Raw genomic sequence first — 24547 nt, 5'->3', positions numbered from 1 at the left:
TGGCCACTGGATATTCAACATGGCACCTCATGGCAAAGAACTCTCTGAGGATGTGAGAAATAGAATTGTTGCTCTCCACAAAGATGGCCTGGGCTATAAGAAGATTGCTAACACCCTGAAACTGAGCTACAGCATGGTGGCCAAGGTCATACAGCGGTTTTCCAGGACAGGTTCCACTCGGAACAGGCTTCGCCAGGGTCGACCAAAGAAGTTGAGTCCACGTGTTCGGCGTCATATCCAGAGGTTGGCTTTAAAAAATAGACACATGAGTGCTGCCAGCATTGCTGCAGAGGTTGAAGACGTGGGAGGTCAGCCTGTCAGTGCTTAGACCATACGCCGCACACTGCATCAACTCGGTCTGCATGGTCGTCATCCCAGAAGGATGACGACCAATCCCATCCCATCCCATCCAAGAAAGCCAGCAAACAGTTTGCTGAAGACAAGCAGTCCAAGAACATGGATTACTGGAATGCCCTGTGGTCTGACAAGACCAAGATAAACTTGTTTGGCTCAGATGGTGTCCAGCATGTGTGGTGGCGCCCTGGTGAGAAGTACCAAGACAACTGTATCTTGCCTACAGTCAAGCATGGTGGTGGTAGCATCATGGTCTTGGGCTGCATGAGTGTTGCTGACACTGGGGAGCTGCAGTTCATTGAGGGAAACATGAATTCCAACATGTACTGTGACATTCTGAAACAGAGCATGATCCCCTCCCTTCGAAAACTGGGCCTCATGGCAGTTTTCCAACAGGATAACGACCCCAAACACAACCTCCAAGATGACAACTGCCTTGCTGAGGAAGCTGAAGGTAAAGGTGATGGACTAAACCCAATTGAGCACCTGTGGCGCATCCTCAAGTGGAAGGTGGAGGAGTTCAAGGTGTCTAACATCCACCAGCTCCGTGATGTCATCATGGAGGAGTGGAAGAGGATTCCAGTAGCAACCTGTGCAGCTCTGGTGAATTCCATGCCCAGGAGGGTTAAGGCAGTGCTGGATAATAATGGTGGTCACACAAAATATTGACACTTTGGGCACAATTTGGACATGTTCACTGTGGGGTGTACTCACTTATGTTGCAACTATTTAGACATTAATGGCTGTGTGTTGAGTTATTTTTAGAAGACAGTAAATCTACACTGCTATACAAGTTGTACACTGACTACTCTAAGTTATATCCAAGTTTTATTTCTATAGTGTTGTCCCATGAAAAGATATAATAAAATATTTGCAGAAATGTGAGGGGTGTACTCACTTTTTTGATACACTGTATATGATAGCCCATTGCTGCCAGCCTGACAATGATAAATTCTGTAATGACCAAGTCTTGATAACCTGCCGTAAGAAACATAAGAATAAAAAAAATCTAAATGTATCCTCACTTTTACAACAAAAATGTTTGTTGGAGAAAGACATGTTATTACTGTAACATCAAATTAATGAAATGACATGAAAATGTAAAGGTCTGACATAACATTTGATAATAAATAATAGAATAGAATAGAATAGAATAGAATGCCTTTATTGTCATTGCACAGTGCACAACGAAATTTTTTGAGCAGCTCCTTGACGGTACATGTATGTAAACACAGACATACAGTATATATACACACATGTATTTACAAAATAAACATATACACATCTAGATACAAAAATAAACGTGTGGTTTTAAGAACTTTACAGAAAAGAAAAGAAGAAGAAGGTTATTGCACAGTCCCTATAAATTGCACATTATTTCCTAGGATGTAAAGTTTGATAGTTCAGTGTTTTTATAGCGGAGGGGTAAAAACTTTTCAGGAGTCTGGAAGTACGGGCCTTGATACTCCTATAGCGCCTACCAGAGGGCAACAAGGAGAACAGGTTGCAACAAGGGTGAAATGAGTCCTTTATGATGTTTGTGGCCCGACGCAGGCATCGGGTTTTGTAAATGTTCTCTAGTGAAGGCAGCTCAGTGTTGATGGTTCTCTGAGCTGATTTGATGACCCTTTGAAGAGCCTTCTTGTCAGCCTCAGAGCAGCTGGCGTACCACACCAAAATGCCATGGGTGAGTATGCTTTCCACTGTGCTGCGATAGAAGGACACCAGTAGCTGCTTGGACAGGTTGGCCTTTCTTAGTGTCCTTAAAAAGTAGAGCCGCTTCTGTGCTTTTTTCACTAGAGAGGTGGTGTTGGTAGTGGTCCATGTGAGGTCCTGGGAGATATGTGTGCCTAGGAATTTGAAATTAGACACTCTCTCTACTGTGTTTCCTCCGATGTCTAAGGGTGTAGGTTCCTCTCTCTGTCTCCTGAAGCTGATGACCATCTCTTTTGTTTTAGAGGTGTTGAGTGTCAGGTTGTTAATGGAGCACCATTCAGACAGTTTGAGGACTTCTTCCCTGTAGGCAGACTCATCTCCATTTTGTATTAATCCAATTACAGTGGTGTCATCTGCAAACTTGATGATTGAGTTTGTGCTGTGGGTTGGTGTACAGTCGTGGGTGTAGAGGGAGTAAAGAAGAGGGCTCAGCACACAGCCCTGTGGAACTCCAGTACTCAGTGTCAGAACAGGGGAGAGATGGACCCCCATCCTAACAGACTGTGGGCGGTTTGTTAAAAAGTCCTTAATCCACCTGCATGTGTGCTGGCTGACACCCAGGTTTAGCAGCTTGGATACCAGTCTGCTGGGAATAACTGTATTAAACGCTGAGCGGAAATCCACGAACAGCATCCTCACATATGTTCCCTGATGTTCCAGGTGAGTCAGTGCCACGTGGAGAGCAGTGTTGATGGCGTCTTCTGTTGACCTGTTGCCTTTGTAGGCAAACTGATGTTGGTCCAGGGTGGATGGGAGTGAAGACTGTGCTTCAGAACCAGTTTTTCAAAGCACTTCATCACCGTGGAGGTGAGAGCCACCGGTCTGAAGTTGTTCAGGCTGTTGATTGTGGCTTTCTTTGGAAGAGGCACAATGGTGGCAGACTTGAAACATTTAGGGACAGTGCAGTGGGACAGAGAGAGGTTGAAGATGTTTTTGAACACCTCTGCCAGCTGATATGCACAGTCCTTAAGTACCCTCCCTGAAATTCCGTCTGGGACAGTCGCTTTCCTGGGGTTCACACTGCGGAGCACTCTCCTGACATCCTGTGTACTCACAGTAAGTGCTAGGCTGTCAGCAGTTTGCAGTGGTGCTGTCCTGTTCTCTGCTTCCTCCACTGCATCCACCTCAAAGTGTGCAAAGAAATAATTCAGTTCCTCCACTAGTGAGTCACTGCTACTGGTGATTGTGTTTTTATTGCCTTTGTAGTTTGTGAGGTGGTGGATGCCTTCCCATGCATGCCGGGGGTTGCCATCACTGAAATGGCCCTCAATCTTCAGCCTGTACACTGCTTTTGCGTCTTTGATGGCTCTCTTCAGGTTGGACCTGGCAGTGCTGTAAAGTTCGCCATTTCCCGACCTGAAGGCTGTGTTGCGGTCCCTCAGTCGGCACTTAACCTCCCTGGTCATCCATGGCTTGTGTTAGAATCTCGATGAAATCTTTTGTTGAATGAAGACTAGGAACCTCAGAATTCGCAATTAAAATATAATTATTTATTTAGAAAAGAAGAAAGGAAGTCTCTGAGCTCTTGAAGTGATCGATCACTGCAAGTTTCTCTCTGTCTCTCTCCGTCTATCTGTAATTCTGCCGATTGTTAGAATCCGACCCTTTTTAAGCTATCCCCACCAGGATGTTCGGTCGAAGTTTTAGTTGTTACCTTATATGGCGATTTCTAGAATCATTCTATCTCTGGGCAGATTTCAAAGTTAACTCAAGTTGTTTGTCTAATTTGTATGTCAGTGAAGTAATTTCATCAATTTCATACTTCCAGTGGAAAGCTGTCATGAAAAATATGTAATTATATTTTATTTCAATGGTAAGAAACTGTAATTCAGAATACAGTACAGAAACTGTAAAAATTACGGTAAACAGCTGGAAACCCTGCTGCCAGTATCTTACTGTTATTTTACAAGGAAATTTGTTACAGTGTACCTTTTCTATTTTTTTTTTCTTACTTGCTCCGTCAGTGTACCGTTAGTGCACACTTTGCCTGATGTTGTACTGTTCATGCTGCTGCTACATTGTTTATTGTTTATTATACGTTTAGATATAGTGTACCTTTTACTATTTAACTTGTATGTATGTTGACACCTGCACCAAAAGAAATTCCTTGTACATCTGCTACTTGGCGAATAAAAGATTCTGATTCTGATTATTAAAATGCACATGCTTACAGGCTGTACCACTTAAGGAGTATCATACCCCCCATGGTCATTTTAAACCATCTGATCATGGGCGACCCACCGACCCACCACCAAAGGGCGAAAGGGAAGAAATTTTTCGATCACATTCAACCAGCGTTAAACTAGCTGTGACTGTTCTGGACAGTCTGTCTTGCCTCTAAATATCGTAGTCCAGTCAGTGTGGAGTTGTGTTCCGTACAGTACCGCCCCTTTCTGGCGATTTCAGTCTGACTAATAATCGCCCTGGATTGCTCTGATAGACTCTCATGTTAAGGCTCTTTTATTCGAACTGTAGGCGCTGCAATACATTCTGAATGGGTTCCGGGAGGGCTCGCACTTACATTCTTACGTCACACGTAACCTGGTGTAGCGATAATTGGAGCAGCTAGCGATCTCGTCGACATGACTAAATGCAATAGGACAGGAATGTCTGAATGCACTGGCCATGCTTTCCATAGAGAGGGAACTAGTCAGGAACATGCCTGACTTCAATGAGAGGGTAATTGGTCACTTTGCTGCTTTGAAAGAGAGACGAGCAAAATTTTAATACAAGTAATGTCATTTTTAAATAGTGATTGCACTTATTGTATCTCCACAATTGTTTAATTGTACTTATTTATTCATGCACATCAGCCCCGATGTTCATCTTTATTCTGGATCTGCTGCACCTAAAATAAAATACTATCTGATGAAGACTAAATTAAATTATTAGTGTGAAGGCTTTACTTCACATTTTATGATTAATGGTAAAGCTGCTCTCTCTCTCTCTCTCTCTCTCTCTCTCTCTCTCTTCATGTTCAAAGTTATTTGTGAGAACAAACTGACAGATGACTTAAGATGTTCATTATTTAAGCTTTAATTTACCCATTGGGTCACCTTGGCAATCATCACAACAATCCCCCCCCGAGAGATTTGGCAGGACCCGTCACTGCATCTGATTGGTAGATGATCAAGATTCCACTAAAAAATAGTGAACTTGGTATTGACAGGAGAAGTGTGAGGTGCCAAGAGAATGAAGAGAGAAGGATTTATTTACAGAAGACGAGAGCACGGAACACAAATGATATTTAGATGCATTTTTATGCAGTAAATCAATCGCAATCAGAATAGTGGTATGTATCCTACACCGTCTGTCAAAAAATTATTTATGACCCCCTCTGTGAGTGACAGGCCAGGTTGATTGACAGGTCATGTTGACTTACAGGACATGGGGGCCCACTCACCCCACCTTCATGGTTTAGCTTGGTTACTCTCCCGAGGTCTCTAACATCAAAAGGTTTTATGGCCCCCATGCTGTGACAATGTCTGTATATAGTATTTAAGCATTCACACCACTGTTGGATTTCTAAGACAAAGCTTTAAAATGTTTACTGCATGTGTAAATCAGACACTTATAATATATTCTACAGTTACACCGTTAGTTTTAGTGATCATGAAACCAATTTGGTTTTTGCACCAAGAAAGAAGAGATATGTCAAAGCATATGGCAGCAGGCATCGCAAACATTTTAAGGAAGTTAAAATTAACCTATTTTATTCTAGGGCTTATGACGTTTGTGGGATGGACAAACAGGATCACTGCCTACCCGCTTTGTCTGTTAAAAGAAACATCAGCCACATTCACGGGGTAGAACATCAAGACGGAGTCATCACGCAGGTCAACATGTTTGAGGATTTTCTTCCAGCAGACCATGGGGCCGAGTGGTGTGGAAAATATCAAATGCGGACCTTGAATACGTGCCGATCGACATGTGCCGTGGAGCTGTGAACTACAGCTATGATGAATCAGCGGTGTTCAACACCTAGTCAGACGACAGTTTGCTGGATTAATTTAGCGACTATCTTGAAAATATGAATATGACATACCCATCGGCGTAGTTTTTTTCACCAGATTCATTGAAGGGGTCGGCGTCTAGACATCAAAAGTTACCAGATGGTAATGAAGATAGTGAAACACTCGTTGATGCTCTAGAAGTGAAAACTATATCTGAGCCAATCGATGTGGATGGACAAGTATGCAGTACTGCCTTAAAACTAATAAAGTCTGCCGTCGTTGTAATCCTACAACACATTATAAACAACAAACTGAAGGAAACATGCCTCGATTGTAAAGTGAATCACCCCAGTCAACTTCAACATTCATGTCTGTTTGAGCCGGATATTTTCTTTTTTGAAAAATACTATAAAGATATAACAGAGTCTCTGTTCACACCGGGGTTAGAACATGTCATAGCGGAACTTTTAAAGTGTTTTGGAATACAGCTACCACTTCTAAAAATTCAAGAATGTGCCGAAACAATTGTCTGTGAATTACAGTGTAAGCCATACATTGTGAAAAAGCTAGAGGAAATAAGAGAAAGCTGGTCGATCACACATCCGAGCAGTTTGTAGCCGACGCTGTTGACAGTTGGAAAACAAGACTTGCAGCGCTGTTTAAGTCACGATGGGGAATGTTTGTGGATTCCAGGGCCTGGCAGACCGTGTGTTAAAACATCGTGTGAGCTACGATTTGAGAAGTTTGTTGTACAAATATATTGACGATAGTGTGGATGATTTTGGATTGTTTAATAGCATGTGTGTTGTTGATGCTAAACGTTTACAAAATTTCAAGAACCAATTAAATATTGTTAAATCGACGTCAGATGATTGGTGTTATTTGACACAGTTATGTATAGATTCTAACGAAGCAGCCCATGTGACTGTTAGTAAAATTCTGTCTCTTATGTCTACGAGTGACAATACAGTAAAAATCAGTCATGTGCTTTGCCTATGTGCATACATATTAGACATTTGTGTGATAAAACTTTTAACAGTGAAGCCGATTATTGTTTGTAAAGTGATTGAAACACTTGTTGAACATCTAGTAGAGAGAAATGTAGATGTGTGCATAAATGTGTGCATTGTGAGTTTTGAATAAAACAGCCAACCAAACAAATCTGGGGGTCATTATTTTCTGCAATGTCGTCTATCAACATGGCAAATCTTTTAAGAACTGTTTATTACACACCGGCTAATTCAGGTTCATTAGGTGGTAAGAATCATTTGAAACGGGGTGTTTTAGAGAATACAGGCGTGTGTCTGTCTGATCAACAGGTTTCAGACTGGTTAGCTGGTGAGGATGCGTACACACTTCACAAACCCATACGACATAATTACAAAAGAAACAGGGTTATACTGTAGTATACGGAATTGACTCTCGATTCCAAGCCGATCTTGTTGATATGAGTGCATATTCTAGGGAAAATGATGATTATAAATATATGTTGACATCTGTTGACGTATTTAGCAAATATGCATGGACTCGTTAAAAAAATAAGTCGGGTTTGGAGGTCTCAAAGGCATTTGCGTCCATACTAGAAGAAGGTAGAGCTCCACAAAGTTACAGACTGACAGGGGTAAAGAGTTTTTCAACAAACATTTTGAAAATTTAGTATCAAAAAACAAAATTACACATTTTGCTACAGGTAGCGAGCTACAGTGTATCACAAAAGTGAGTACACCCCTCACATTTCTGCAGATATTTAAGTATATCTTTTCATGGGACAACACTGACAAAATGACACTTTGACACAATGAAAAGTAGTCTGTGTGCAGCTTATATAACAGTGTAAATTTATTCTTGCCTCAAAATAACTCAATATACAGCCATTAATGTCTAAACCACTGGCAACAAAAGTGAGTACACCCCTTAGTGAAAGTTCCTGAAGTGTCAATATTTTGTGTGGCCACCATTATTTCCCAGAACTGCCTTAACTCTCCTGGGCATGGAGTTTACCAGAGCTTCACAGGTTGCCACTGGAATGCTTTTCCACTCCTCCATGACGACATCACGGAGCTGGCGGATATTCGAGACTTTGCGCTCCTCCACCTTCCGCTTGAGGATGCCCCAAAGATGTTCTATTGGGTTTAGGTCTGGAGACATGCTTGGCCAGTCCATCACCTTTACCCTCAGCCTCTTCAATAAAGCAGTGGTCGTCTTAGAGGTGTGTTTGGGGTCATTATCATGCTGGAACACTGCCCTGCGACCCAGTTTCCGGAGGGAGGGGATCATGCTCTGCTTCAGTATTTCACAGTACATATTGGAGTTCATGTGTCCCTCAATGAAATGTAACTCCCCAACACCTGCTGCACTCATGCAGCCCCAGACCATGGCATTCCCACCACCATGCTTGACTGTAGGCATGACACACTTATCTTTGTACTCCTCACCTGATTGCCGCCACACATGCTTGAGACCATCTGAACCAAATAAATTAATCTTGGTCTCATCAGACCATAGGACATGGTTCCAGTAATCCATGTCCTTTGTTGACATGTCTTCAGCAAACTGTTTGCGGGCTTTTTTGTGTAGAGACTTCAGAAGAGGCTTCCTTCTGGGGTGACAGCCATGCAGACCAATTTGATGTAGTGTGCGGCGTATGGTCTGAGCACTGACAGGCTGACCCCCCACCTTTTCAATCTCTGCAGCAACGCTGACAGCACTCCTGCGCCTATCTTTCAAAGACAGCAGTTGGATGTGACGCTGAGCACGTGCACTCAGCTTCTTTGGACGACCAACGCGAGGTCTGTTCTGAGTGGACCCTGCTCTTTTAAAACGCTGGATGATCTTGGCCACTGTGCTGCAGCTCAGTTTCAGGGTGTTGGCAATCTTCTTGTAGCCTTGGCCATCTTCATGTAGTGCAACAATTCGTCTTTTAAGATCCTCAGAGAGTTCTTTGCCATGAGGTGCCATGTTGGAACTTTCAGTGACCAGTATGAGAGAGTGTGAGAGCTGTACTACTAAATTGAACACACCTGCTCCCTATGCACACCTGAGACCTAGTAACACTAACAAATCACATGACATTTTGGAGGGAAAATGACAAGCAGTGCTCAATTTGGACATTTAGGGGTGTAGTCTCTTAGGGGTGTACTCACTTTTGTTGCCGGTGGTTTAGACATTAATGGCTGTATATTGAGTTATTTTGAGGGAAGAATAAATTTACACTGTTATATAAGCTGCACACAGACTACTTTTCATTGTGTCAAAGTGTCATTTTGTCAGTGTTGTCCCATGAAAAGATATACTTAAATATCTGCAGAAATGTGAGGGGTGTACTCACTTTTGTGATACACTGTAAAAGCCAGCATCATAGAATGATTTGACAGGACATTAAAAAGTCGTATGTGGTGATATCAAACGGCTATAAACTCCAAAAGATACATTGATGTTTTAAAGGATATAATGCGTGGTTACAACGATAGTTACCACCGTAGCATCAAAATGAAGCCTGTCGATGTGACAAAAGAAAATGAATCTATTGTTTAAAACGTTGTATGGTAAACAAAACAAACTAGACAAGAAAACCACATTGAAGTACAAGGTCGGTGATACTGTGCGTATTACTAAAGTCAGGGGTCCATTTACGAAGGGCTTTGAAGAAAACTACACAGGAGTTTTTTACCATAGCAGACTGTATTCAACGACAACCGCCCATATATAGATTGGAAGATTATGACGGTGATATTATACAAGGTGGTTTCTATGATGAGGAGTTGCAAAAAATCCACGTCTAGCGATAAAGTGTTTAAAGTTAAATTTTTTTTAGATACGTACATTAATACTGTGTGTGACTGGAGATATAGATCTGATTGATCTGATTGCTGCAGTATTAGTACTTTTATGTATCATTTCTATATTAATACTGTGTGTGACTGGAGATATAGTGTTAGGAGTGATGTTATACCAATATCCTGTACACAAGTCAAGAACATTTATACTGCATACTTAAATCACATCTGTATTTATTTCTGTGTATTACAGCTGTTTAATCTATATAATCAGTATTTAGATTTAGTTCTGTTATTATGTTACTGATATTAAGAGTTCATTATTACAATCAGATCAGTTTCCTTTGTGTTTGTCAAAACTAGGGTTAGCACTGTGAGCACTGATACGGTTTAACTCAAGTGTGAATGCGCTGGTGTATTTTAAGATTACTCTTTGTAGTAAAACTCTTCCCACACTGAGAGCAATGATATGGTTTCTCTCCCGTGTGAATGCGCTGGTGTTCATTGAGATGACTGTGTTGATTAAAACTCTTCTCACACTGTGAGCACTGATACGGTTTAACTCAAGTGTGAATGCGCTGGTGTATTTTAAGATTACTCTTTGTAGTAAAACTCTTCCCACACTGAGAGCAATGATATGGTTTCTCTCCCGTGTGAATGCGCTGGTGTTCATTGAGATGACTTTGTTGATTAAAACTCTTCTCACACTGTGAGCACGGATACGGTTTCACTCCAGTGTGAATGCGCTGGTGTGTTTTGAGATGACTCTGATGATGGAAACTCTTGCCACACTGTGAGCACTCATGCGGTTTCTCTCCAGTGTGAATGTGCTGGTGTTTGATGAGATGACTCTGTTGATTAAAACTCTTCTCACACTGTGAGCACTGATACGGTTTCTCTCCAGTGTGAACGCGCTGGTGTGTTTTGAGATGACTCTGATGATAGAAACTCTTCCCACACTGTGAGCACGGATACGGTTTCTCTCCAGTGTGAATGCGCTGGTGCATTTTGAGACTACTCTGACGATTAAAACTCTTCCCACACTGTGAGCACTGATACGGTTTCTCTCCAGTGTGAATGCGTTGGTGGGTTTTGAGATTACTCTGTTGACTAAAACTCTTTCCACACTGTGAGCACTGATATAGTTTTACTCCAATGTGAATGTGCTGGTGTCTTTTGAGAGTACTCTGTGTATTAAAACTCTTTCCACACTGAGAGCACTGATACGGTTTCTCTCCAGTGTGAATGCGCTGGTGTCTTTTGAGTTTACTCAGGAACCTGAAGCTCTTCCCACACTGTGAGCAGACGTTTCCTTCTTCCTGTGTGGGACTGAGAGAGGTGTTAATGCTGACAGTACCAGAGGACGTTTGCTGATTACTGGAGCTTCTGGTGGGCGTCAGATCCTCATGTTCAGTCTTAATCTTCACCAGCGCATCATATTTATCATGGTTGCAGCTCTTGATGTGATTGTGGAGGTGATTTTGGGTTGTAGAGGAACGTGGACACGAGGAGCAGGAGAAATCCTTGTTCAGTTCTGAAGCAGAATATAATAAAATACATTTATAACATTATAAATAATAAAATACATTTATAACATTATAAATAATAAACTACATTCATAACATTATAAATAATAAACTACATTTATAACATTATAAATAATAAAATACATTTATAACATTATAAATAATAAAATACATTTATAACATTATAAATATTAAAATACATTTATAACATTATAAATAATAAAATACATTTATAACATTATTAATAATAAACACATTTATAACATTATAAATATTAAAATACATTTATAACATTATAAATAATAAAATACATTTATAACATTATAAATAATAAAATACATTTATAACATTATTAATAATAAAATACATTTATAACATTATTAATAATAAAATACATTTATAACATTATAAATAATAAAATACATTTATAACATTATAAATAATAAAATACATTTATAACATTATAAATAATAAAATACATTTATAACATTATAAATAATAAACTACATTTATAACATTATAAATAATAAAATACATTTATAACATTATAAATAATAAAATACATTTATAACATTATAAATATTAAAATACATTTATAACATTATAAATAATAAAATACATTTATAACATTATTAATAATAAAATACATTTATAACATTATAAATAATAAAATACATTTATAACATTATAAATAATAAAATACATTTATAACATTATAAATATTAAAATACATTTATAACATTATAAATAATAAAATACATTTATAACATTATAAATAATAAAATACATTTATAACATTATTAATAATAAAATACATTTATAACATTATTAATAATAAAATACATTTATAACATTATAAATAATAAAATACATTTATAACATTATAAATAATAAAATACATTTATAACATTATAAATAATAAACTACATTCATAACATTATAAATAATAAACTACATTTATAACATTATAAATAATAAAATACATTTATAACATTATAAATAATAAAATACATTTATAACATTATAAATATTAAAATACATTTATAACATTATAAATAATAAAATACATTTATAACATTATCAATAATAAACACATTTATAACATTATAAATATTAAAATACATTTATAACATTATAAATAATAAAATACATTTATAACATTATAAATAATAAAATACATTTATAACATTATTAATAATAAAATACATTTATAACATTATTAATAATAAAATACATTTATAACATTATAAATAATAAAATACATTTATAACATTATAAATAATAAAATACATTTATAACATTATAAATAATAAAATACATTTATAACATTATAAATAATAAAATACATTTATAACATTATTAATAATAAAATACATTTATAACATTATAAATAATAAAATACATTTATAACATTATAAATAATAAAATACATTTATAACATTATAAATAATAAACTACATTTATAACATTATAAATAATAAAATACATTTATAACATTATAAATAATAAAACACATTTATAACATTATAAATAATAAAATACGTTTATAACATTATAAATAATTAAATACATTTATAACATTATAAATAATAAAATACATTTATAACATTATAAATAATAAACTACATTTATAACATTATAAATAATAAAATACATTTATAACATTATAAATAATAAACTACATTTATAACATTATAAATAATAAAATACGTTTATAACATTATAAATAATTAAATACATTTATAACATTATAAATAATAAAATACATTTATAACATTATAAATAATAAACTACATTTATAACATTATAAATAATAAACTACATTTATAACATTATAAATAATAAAATACATTTATAACATTATAAATAATAAAATACATTTATAACATTATAAATAATAAAATACATTTATAACATTATAAATAATAAACTACATTTATAACATTATAAATAATAAAATACATTTATAACATTATAAATAATAAAACACATTTATAACATTATAAATAATAAAATACGTTTATAACATTATAAATAATTAAATACATTTATAACATTATAAATAATAAAATACATTTATAACATTATAAATAATAAAATACATTTATAACATTATAAATAATAAAATACATTTATAACATTATAAATAATAAACTACATTTATAACATTATAAATAATAAAATACGTTTATAACATTATAAATAATTAAATACATTTATAACATTATAAATAATAAAATACATTTATAACATTATAAATAATAAACTACATTTATAACATTATAAATAATAAACTACATTTATAACATTATAAATAATAAAATACATTTATAACATTATAAATAATAAAATACATTTATAACATTATAAATAATAAAATACATTTATAACATTATAAATAATAAAATACATTTATAACATTATAAATAATAAAGATTGTTAGTAAATGTTAAACTGAGATCCGATGCTAAAGTCCTGTAACGTGATTCATCCTGCATTCATCATTTCCTGCTCACACTGATCTGCATGAGCACAATACAAGCTTTCACTGTATGATGCTTCATCCCAGGTGCCTCTGATTCTATTCAATACAAATATCTTACTGAGTTCATCTTTATCTTCAGCTTCTTCCTTCTTCACAGGCTTCATCTGGAAACCTCCACACTGTTGGTCCTCTGAGAAGAGCAGCTCCACAGAAGGGACGAGTTCCGGAGGGATTAAAGTTACTTCACCTGAAATTCATCAATATAAGAAGAAGAAACTCAACAACTGGAGGAAACTGAAGGTTGTGGGTTTGGTTTTCCAATCACAAATGAATCCTAGTTAGATTAAAACTTAAATCCAGACTGGAGTGTAGCAGTACAGGACAGTACGGTACAGTGCAGGTTCTAATCCCACTATCCACATTCTCTTATTATTTCTACTGATTAGTGACTCCAACACTAACCACACTGTACTGTACCATACTGTACTGTACCACACTGTACTGTACCATACTGTACTGTACCACACTGTACTGTACCATACCGTACTGTATCACACTGTACTGTATTACACTGTACTGTACCATACTGTACTGTACCATACTGTACTGTACCATACTGTAATGTACCATACTGTACTGTACCACACTGTACTGTACCATACTGTACTGTACCATACTGTACTGTACCACACTGTACTGTACCACACTGTACTGTACCATACTGTACTGTACCATACTGTACTGTACCATACTGTACTTTACCATACTGTACTGTACCACACTGTACTGTACCACACTGTACTGTACCATACTGTACTGTACCATACTGTACTGTACCACACTGTACTGTACCATACTGTACTGTACCTCACTGTACTGTACCATACTGTACTGCACCATAGTGTACTGTACCATACTGTACTGTACCACACTGTACTGTACCATACTGTACTGTACCTCACTGTACTGTACCACACTGTACTGTACCATACTGTACTGTACCTCACTGTACTGTACCACACTGTACTGTACCATAATGTAATGTACCATACTGTACTGTACCTCACTGTACTGTACCTCACTGTACTGTACCATACTGTACTGTACCTCACTGTACTGTACCACACTGTACTGTACCACACTGTACTGTACCATACTGTAATGTACCATACTGTACTGCACCACACTGTACTGTATCACACTGTACTGTATTACACTGTACTGTATTACACTGTACTGTACCATACTGTACTGTACCATACTGTACTGTACCATACTGTACTGTATCACACTGTACTGTATTACACTGTACTGTACCATACTGTACTGTACCATACTGTACTTTACCATACTGTACTGTACTGTACCACACTGTACTGTATCACACTGTACTGTATTACACTGTACTGTACCACACTGTACTGTATCACACTGTACTGTACCACACTGTACTGTATTACACTGTACTGTATTACACTGTACTGTACCATACTGTACTGTACCATACTGTACCACACTGTACTGTACCTCACTGTACCATACTGTACTGTACCACACTGCACTGTACCATACTGTACTGTACCACACTATACTGTACTGTACCATACTGTACCTCACTGTACTGTACCACACTGTTCTGTACCACACTGTACTGTATAACACTGTACTGTACCATACTGTACTGTACCATACTGTACCACACTGTACTGTACTGTACTGTACTGTACCACACTGCACTGTACCATACTGTACCACACTGCACCATACTATACTGTACTGTACCACACTGCACCATACTATACTGTACTGTACCACACTGTACTGTACCATACTGTACTGTACCATACTGTACCACACTGTACTGTACTGTACTGTACCACACTGCACCATACTATACTGTACTGTACCACACTGCACCATACTATACTGTACTGTACCACACTGTCTGGTGGAAAAGTGGCATATTGTTCCATATTTACTTACAGAAGTAACTTCCATCTTCATCTTCCTCCTTTATTATTATGTTCATCTGGAATCCTTCATGTTGTAGATCTACAGGAGCGGCGTGTTCCTCTTCTACTGACTGCATTATTAAACACCTGACAAATAAATGGATAAAAAACATGTAAACAAAGCTCAAAGAACTTGACGCGTTTTTTTAAAAATGTTAACGTTTAATAACGAATAAACCGAATCAGTTCAGATCAATTGATTCACTTCGCTGGATCGGTTCATCAGTACTGAATCAAGTAGGATGCTGACAGCTAGCCGCTAACAGTTTATGTGTTTAAATGAGAAGTTAAATCTCCTCAAATCCTCACATTAATATTTTATTATGAAGTCTAGTTTTATTATTAACAAGAATTTAGCTAATTGTTTAAGTGTAATACAAAATAAATCAATATTTTACCAGATGATTTACTTTGGTACAAACACATCAGCTGCTGAAGCTTCTTCTTGTCTGAATTGAGCTGGTTGATCTACAACGTTCAGGTTCATTAGCGCCCCTACTGGACTGCAGTGTGAGTGCTGACACCACCATTCATCCATTCTGCTGTTTTAACCCTTATATTGTGTTTGGGTCAAATTTGACCCATTTTTAAGTTCAGGTATGTAAAAAGTACCCTTTGCTTTTTAGTATTGGAACAAGATTTCATGATATCCTCAGAAACAGCTATTTTAACACAACAAAATACATTTTCATAATTTTATTCCTTCTGAATGTCTCTAATAAAAAAAGTGACATTTGTGGTGTTATGGGTCAAATATGACCCGGCATAGAATACTGGCTGTTGCATCTATTACATAAAAGGTGTGGGTTACACACACACACACACACACACACAAACACACACACAAGCAAGTGGTCCTAGACATGACAAATGGTCTTCAGGGGCACAATATAACATGTAATAATTTCTTCACGTCCTATGACCAAGAACTGCTGAAGAAGAAGCTGACCATGGTGGGAACGGTCAGGAAAAACAAACCTGAGCTTCCTCTTGCACTTCTTGGAACATAGGACAGAGCACCTCTCTCCTCGAAGTTTGCATTCTTAGAGAGAACCACAATTGTGTCAAACTGTCCAAAAAACCCCCAGAAATGTCATTGTGATGTCCACTCTCCACAAGGATGCTGCTGTGAGCAGTAGGGAGGACAAAAAGCCAGATATGATCCTGGATTATAACAAAAACAAAGGAGGAGTTGACAATCTGGACTAGGTCACTGGCACATACACATGCAAGCGAAAGACAAAAAGGTGGCCAATGGCAGTCTTTTATAATATATTGTGTGTTTCTGCATACAATGCATTTGTGGTGTGGACGGAAATAAATCCTGGATGGAACATCAGAAAAACCTTCAAGAGGAGGCTTTTTCTGGAATAGTTGGGGAGGACTCTGGTATATCCCCACATTGAAAGACGCCAGCGGCTGCCCCGAACCCAAGCCTCTGTCAATTTGGTGAGAGAGCTTCAGGCTACACCCACACCAGCATCCTGTACATGGAACCAGACAGGCGATGCTAGGGGGAACAAGAGATAGAGGTGCCAGTGTTGCCCCTTCAACAAGGACAGAAAAACTAGCACCACTTGCCACACATGTAAGAAACACATCTGCAAGGAGCACACTAAAACAATCACATACTGTGATATATGCATGTAAACAACACACACATGCACACACACACATGCACACACACAAAATATTGTTTTTATGTTCAATTTATAGTTTAATTTTCAATTTACACCTGCTATTCTGAGTAAAATAAAGTTGGTTTTATGAAAAAGTGAAAAAATCTATACGGGTCAAAATTGACCCGTAGCAGCACTGATGTCACTATAGATAATAATGTTTAGATTAAAAAAAAAATACAAACAATATTTGCTCAGTGTGCTCTGATATTAGGCTGTTAGACTCAGATAATATCCTTACATTGTTTCTTCACTATAGGAAATTCACTACAATGTATTTAAACAGGTTTTTTTTATTGAAAATGAGTGGTATATTGTGAGATGAAAAGTTTATGGAGCCAAAAAAATAAAATTAAAAACAGTGTTTACATGGATTTACATACAAACTAAGTTAGCTATCAGGTGAGAAACAAAATTGGATGATAACTATTGTTTTTGAGTATTTTTTGAGGCTGTTTTAAATCGGGTCAAATTTGACCCGCTAACACTAAAGATGTGGGCAGCTTTCTAACACAATATAAGGGTTAATCCTGATCTCCTCTCTCTGGGTTGTCATGGTGATGGTGGACGCTGGCGCATTTGGCTGCCGCTACAGTTACCGTATTTTATTGTATTTTTATTGTTTTTTTCTTTCATTTTCATAGTTTTTTTCCACACTCCTGTGACTCTATTTCTTTTTATGTTACTTTTGATACTTTTATTTGTTCTTTTGATACTTTTTGTGCCTTCTACTGTGCATCGCGTCTGCGGCTGGTGGCGAACGGTGGATGAGTTTTCCTGGAATCGGCACAATGTTGAACTATTCCGTTGACCAGCTGATGAAGTTCAACAATTGCACTACTCCATCGTGTATTCTAGTCATCAAACAGCTTGGACTCCTTCGCCGGCCTCGTTATATTCACAGGGGCTCCCGGAGAAAGCTTGTTTATTTTCGAAACGGTAACGCTATTCCATCCTTCTGGTCAGCCGTGCGCACTGCCGCTCCGCAAACACGTCATCAGAGCGCTGCTGCCTTGCACACTAGTAGCGGTGTGGTCTCCATGACAACGCTGTCCACGGAGTGGGATGGGAAACGCGTCGTGGATTTTCATCTGCTTCGACCGATACCGAGATTCACTGCATCATCTAAACTCAAAATTGAACTGTTTAATGTACAATCATTAACAAACAAATCTCATTTTATACACGACCATATCCTGGACAAATATCTGGATTTAATGTGTCTCACAGAAACCTGGCATCAACCAGAGGTTTTTTCTGTTTTAAATGAGACGTGTCCTCCTGGCTATTGTTATCTTCAGAAAGCCCGGAGCACTGGTCGTGGTGGTGGCCTGGCTGTTATCTACCGGAGTGATTTGGATCTGTTTACTTTGCCTATACCCGAGCTGTCTTCTTTTGAATGTTTGGCATTCAGATGTAAACCCCCTTTCCCTGTGACAATTTTGCTCATTTATCGACCTCCTAAATATAACCATTCTTTCTTCTCTGAGATGTACAACCTTCTCTCATCATTCTGCACTTCTTCTGCCAACATTATAATACTAGGGGACTTTAACATTCATGTTGACACACCCTCCTGTTGCTCAGCAGTTGAATTTCTGCAAACAATTGACTGTTTTAATCTCAAGCAGCTTGTTAATGTCCCCACGCATACTAGGGGGCACACTCTTGATTTAGTTATTACTGGTTCCGCCACTGTCAACAAACTATCTGTTTATGATCTGGGTGTGTCCGATCATAAGGTGGTGTCTATGGATCTGCCATTTCTTGCACCTCTCCTTAGGCCCAAACGCCAAATTTGTTTTAGGAATTTGAAAAATATTAACCAAGAAACCATGACAGCTGATCTACGGCATCTTCTTCATTCAAATCCTCCTGGAAACTTTACATCAGTCAGTGATGCAGTGGATTTCTATAATAGAACACTAAGCAACATTTTGGATCTCCATGCCCCTGTTAAAACCAAGACAGTCACCTTCTCCTGCTCAGCCCCCTGGTTCACTAATGAACTACGGAAAATGAAGACAGCTGGGCGTGCCCTCGAGCGCTGCTACAAAGCCTCCGGTCTCACCGTCCACAAGTTGGCCTATCGGGAACATCAGAAGGCATACTCAAGGTCCCTTAGAGAGGCTCGCTCACAATTTTATTCAAGCATCATTAACAACAGTCCAGGGAATTCTAAACAGTTATTCTCCACTATCGATCATCTCCTCAACCCACAGGTCCCCTTAATCAGTACAGCTACAGAAGAGCGCTGTAATAACTTTATGACTTATTTCAAAACAAAAATTGACTCAATCCGCTCTGATCTCTCTAGTACCAACTCTCTACAAGTGCAGACTCTTTTTTATACACAGGCAGAGGTTTCCCAGCCCCTTAACTGTTTCCCAGAAGTCTCACAACAACAGATTGAAGACATTATCAGGAAGATGAAATCCTCCACCTGTGCCCTGGACCCCTTTCCTACTGCTCTAGTAAAAGAGCACACCGTTACTATAAGTCCTCTGATTACAACTGTAGTAAATTACTCCCTCCAAGCTGGCTTTGTTCCACCTTCTCTAAAACTGCCATAATTAGACCACTTCTAAAAAAAACCAGCACTTGATCCTGAAGTTTTGGCAAATTATAGGCCTATCTCCAATCTTCCTTTTCTCTCTAAGGTATTGGAAAAAGTAGTTGACACTTATCTCCAGGATCATCTTAAACACAACAACCTTTTTGAAAAATTTCAGTCTGGTTTCCGCTCTGCTCATAGCACAGAAACGGCCTTGGTTAAAGTTACCAATGACCTTCTGATGATGGCTGACGCTGGCTCACCTTCTCTGCTTGTCCTCCTGGATTTATCGGCAGCATTTGACACCATTGACCATGGTATGCTCTTACGCCGGTTATACCACACCATTGGACTCACTGATGCTGCTCTGGCTTGGTTTCAGTCCTATCTTACCGACAGAACAGAGTACATCTCTATTGGAAATGCAAGGTCCCAGTCATATGCTGTGACATGCGGAGTCCCCCAGGGGTCAGTCCTGGGCCCCGTCCTTTTCACCCTATACATGCTTCCCCTTGGCCAAATTATAAAGCGCTATGGAGTTTCATTTCACTGCTACGCTGATGATATACAACTTTACATGAAAATTGACACAAATTCCCTCCATTCTGCTGCTCCCGCATCATCATCTTCATCAGCATCTCTTTCAATACTCTCTGCCTGCCTGGAGGAGATAAGTTTGTGGATGAAACACAACTTTCTTCAGCTAAATAGTGCAAAAACTGAAGTGATGTTGGTTGGCACCTCACTCCAGACCCAGTCATCCCGTATAACCAGTATTACACTGGCTGGTCATACTATTTCTCCCTCTTCAACGGTTATCAATCTTGGCATAAAATTCGACCCTCAACTCACTTTTGAAGCCAATATTAAACATCTATGCAGGACCTCCTTTCATCATCTCAGAAACATTGCCAAACTTCGTCCTACCATCACCGTCTCAGATGCTGAAAAGCTGGTTCACGCTTTTGTTTCCTCCAGGCTGGATTACTGCAATGCACTTCTCATCGGGATTTCTACCAAGAGTCTCCAGAGATTACAGTATATGCAGAATAGTGCTGCACGGATCCTGCTGAGAGTACGGAAACACGAGCACATTACACCTATCCTTCTTTCACTCCACTGGCTCCCTGTCTCTGCAAGGATAGAATATAAAATTTCTCTCCTTACATATCAGTGCATCTATGGAAATGCACCGCCCTACATGAAAGAACTTCTTACCCCTAAAATTTCATCGCGATCCCTCCGCTCTGCAAAATCAAATCTTCACATTCCCAGAACTAAACTAAGTACCATGGGTGATCGGGCTTTCTGTTCTGCTGCTCCTCGTCTATGGAATGCCCTTCCTGACCATCTGAGGGCACCACAGACGATTGAGAGTTTTAAAAAGGGTCTAAAAACGTTTCTTTTTAACAGATGTTATGACTGTTAGATAACCGCTGATTTTATGATGTATGTCTCATAATGCTATGTTTATATTTGTTTTATATTTCATGTTTTATATTACTCTTTTTCTGTAGCACTTTGAGATTTGTTTTCAAATGTAAAGTGCATTATAAATAAAATGTATTATTATTATTATTAAATGTATTTTATTATTTATAATGTTATAAATGTATTTGATTATTTTCTGCTTCAGAACTGAACAAGGATTTCTCCTGCTCCTCGTGTCCACGTTCCTCTACAACCCAAAATCACCTCCACAATCACATCAAGAGCTGCAACCATGATAAATATGATGATGCGCTGGTGAAGATTAAGACTGAACATGAGGATCTGACGCCCACCAGAAGCTCCAGTAATCAGCAAACGTCCTCTGGTACTGTCAGCATTAACACCTCTCTCAGTCCCACACAGGAAGAAGGAAACGTCTGCTCACAGTGTGGGAAGAGCTTTAGGTCCCAGAGTGTGCTCAGAATACACCAGCGCATTCACACAGGAGAGAAACCGTATCAGTGCTCACAGTGTGGGAAGAGTTATAATCAACAGAATGATCTGAAAATACACCAGCGCATTTACACTGGAGAGAAACCCTATCAGTGCTCACAGTGTGGAAAAAGTGTTAATACACAGAGTGATCTGAAAAAACACCAGCGCATTCACACTGGAGAGAAACCATATCAGTGTTCACAGTGTGGGAAGAGTTTTAATCAACAGAGTACTCTCAAAGTACACCAGCGTATTCACACTGGAGAGAAACCGTATCAGTGCTCACAGTGTGGAAAGAGTTTTAATCAACAGAGTACTCTCAAAGTACACCAGTGTATTCACACTGGAGAGAAACCGTATCATTGCTCAAAGTGTGGGAAAATTTTTAATTATCGGAGTGTTTTCAAAACCCACCAGCGCACTCACTTAGAGATGTGTGGCATGCAGGAGATGAACTTTCCTTAAGATCCCTTGACAAAATACAGTGGGGCCAAAAAGTATTTAGTCAGCCACTTTTTGTGCAAGTTCTCCTACTTAGAAAGATGAGAGAGGTCTGTAATTTTCATCATAGCTACACTTCAACTATGAGAGACAAAATGAGAAAAAAAAAATCCAGGAAATCACATTGTAGGATTTTTAAAGAATTTATTTGTAAATTATGGTGGAAAATAAGTATTTTGTCAATAACAAAAGTTCAACTCAATACTTGGGGGAGAAGAAGACAGCCTCCACGTGGCCTCCCCCGCAAGTAGCTGAAGAGTAGTTGCAAGGTTGCATGCCCTTCAAGCGAAACAAATGTCTTCACATCGTCCACTGACCACAGCCCCAGTGCTAGCACTTCTCCAGCTCAACATTGAAGGTCTTACCACTAACAAGATCGACGTCCTTGAGCAAATAGCCATCCAAAGTAATGTGACAGTGATCACCCTACAGGAGACCCATATGGAAAACAAGAACATCCTGAGGGTTTCTGGGTACACCTTGGCCAGTCACATCGCCAGTAAACATCACGGCATTGCCACATTTGTCCGCAAAGATATTGCCTGGTCAGCTGCTGGACAATCTCTGGAGGGTGCAGAGATAGAATGGTTAACAACGAAAGTGCATGACATCACCATCGTCAACATCTACAAACCACCATCCAGCAGACTGGTCCCATCGTCTCTGCCAGATGTCCCAGCCCCTGCTGTGTATGCTGGTGACTTTAATAGTCACCACACAGACTGGGGATACAGCAGCTCCAACAACGATGGTGACGCTCTGGTAAATTGGGCATCGACTGTAGATGCAACACTGTTATATGACCCAAAGGAGCCATGTACATTCTACTCTGCCCGATGGAACAGTACCACCAATCCAGACCTGGCATTTGCAAAATGGCATAGTAACCAGCCACTCCCGGTAAGACGCACCCTGGACATGTTTCCACGATCACACCATCGACCGTCGCTTATCGCTATTCCATCTCTGGTCCAGCCTGTGCAAGGGAAGGATGTCAAGAGGTGGAACTTTCGGAAAGCAAACTGGGCAGGCTTCACCAAACAAGTCAGCAAGGCAGTTGCCAGTCTACTACCCCCGTGCCCTTACAACCTAAACGATGCCTACGACTCGTACTGCAAGATGCTGCTGGCCGCTGCCAAGAATAACATCCCCCGTGGTGTGCGTAAGGCCTATGTTCCCTGCTGGGACAAAGAATGTGAAAACCTACTGCATGCCCATACAGAATCGCAGACCAGGGAAGACAGGGACAAAGCAGCAGATGATTTATTTTGTAGGTTAACCGAGAAGCGTAGGCAACGCTGGACTGAGACTGTGGAGTCAATTAACTTCACACACTCCAGCCGACGGGGGTGGCAGACCCTGAACAAGCTGACCGGTAGGTCAACAACTTCGGCACAATGTCCCATCACTGCAAACTCCATCGCGTCACTCCTGCTGAGTAATGGCCGCTTCCCCAATGCAGACAAGGACTCCGCTCGACAGATATCAGCAAGAGTCCATGAGCTGCTTAGGGCCCCAGGGTGTGATTCCGACCTATCTACTAACTTCACGACGCAAGAACTTGAACTGGCAATTCAATGCCTGAAGACTGGCAAGGCACCAGGCATAGACGGCATCCACCCCGAATACATAAAACACCAAGGCAAGAAGGTAACTGACTGGCTCCGTTCCTTCTTCTCTGTATGCCTTCAGTATTTAAAGCTGCCTAAAATCTGGCGTCGTGCGAAGGTGATAGCCCTGCCAAAGCCGAACAAGCCAAGCGATGACCCCAAAGGATACCGGCCCATCTCACTGCTGTGTGTACCATACAAGCTCCTCGAACGTCTCATCCTGGCACGCCTAACCCAAGTGATTGACCCACAGCTGCCCGACGAACAAGCTGGCTTTCGAAGTGGCAGATCTACAACAGACCAGGTGACCCTCCTGTGCCACGACATAGAGAACAGTTTCCAGGCAGGTGAGAAAGCTGGGGCCATCTTCCTGGATCTCACAGCTGCCTACGACACTGTCTGGCTGCGTGGGCTACATATGAAGCTTCTGGATACCATCCCAGACAAGCACATGG

The 24547-nt window shown here is 39.0% G+C and overlaps 1 pseudogene; it reads right to left on the bottom strand.

The window, feature by feature from the left end:
• Positions 1 to 9963: 9963 nt before the first annotated feature.
• The window catches only part of LOC134335844 (zinc finger protein 271-like), a 194618-nt pseudogene continuing 180034 nt past the window's right edge, over positions 9964 to 24547 (bottom strand).

This window comes from Trichomycterus rosablanca, chromosome 2, assembly GCF_030014385.1.
Source record: "Trichomycterus rosablanca isolate fTriRos1 chromosome 2, fTriRos1.hap1, whole genome shotgun sequence".
Lineage (NCBI taxonomy): Eukaryota > Metazoa > Chordata > Actinopteri > Siluriformes > Trichomycteridae > Trichomycterus > Trichomycterus rosablanca.
This window is presented reverse-complemented; position numbering and strand designations above follow the sequence as displayed.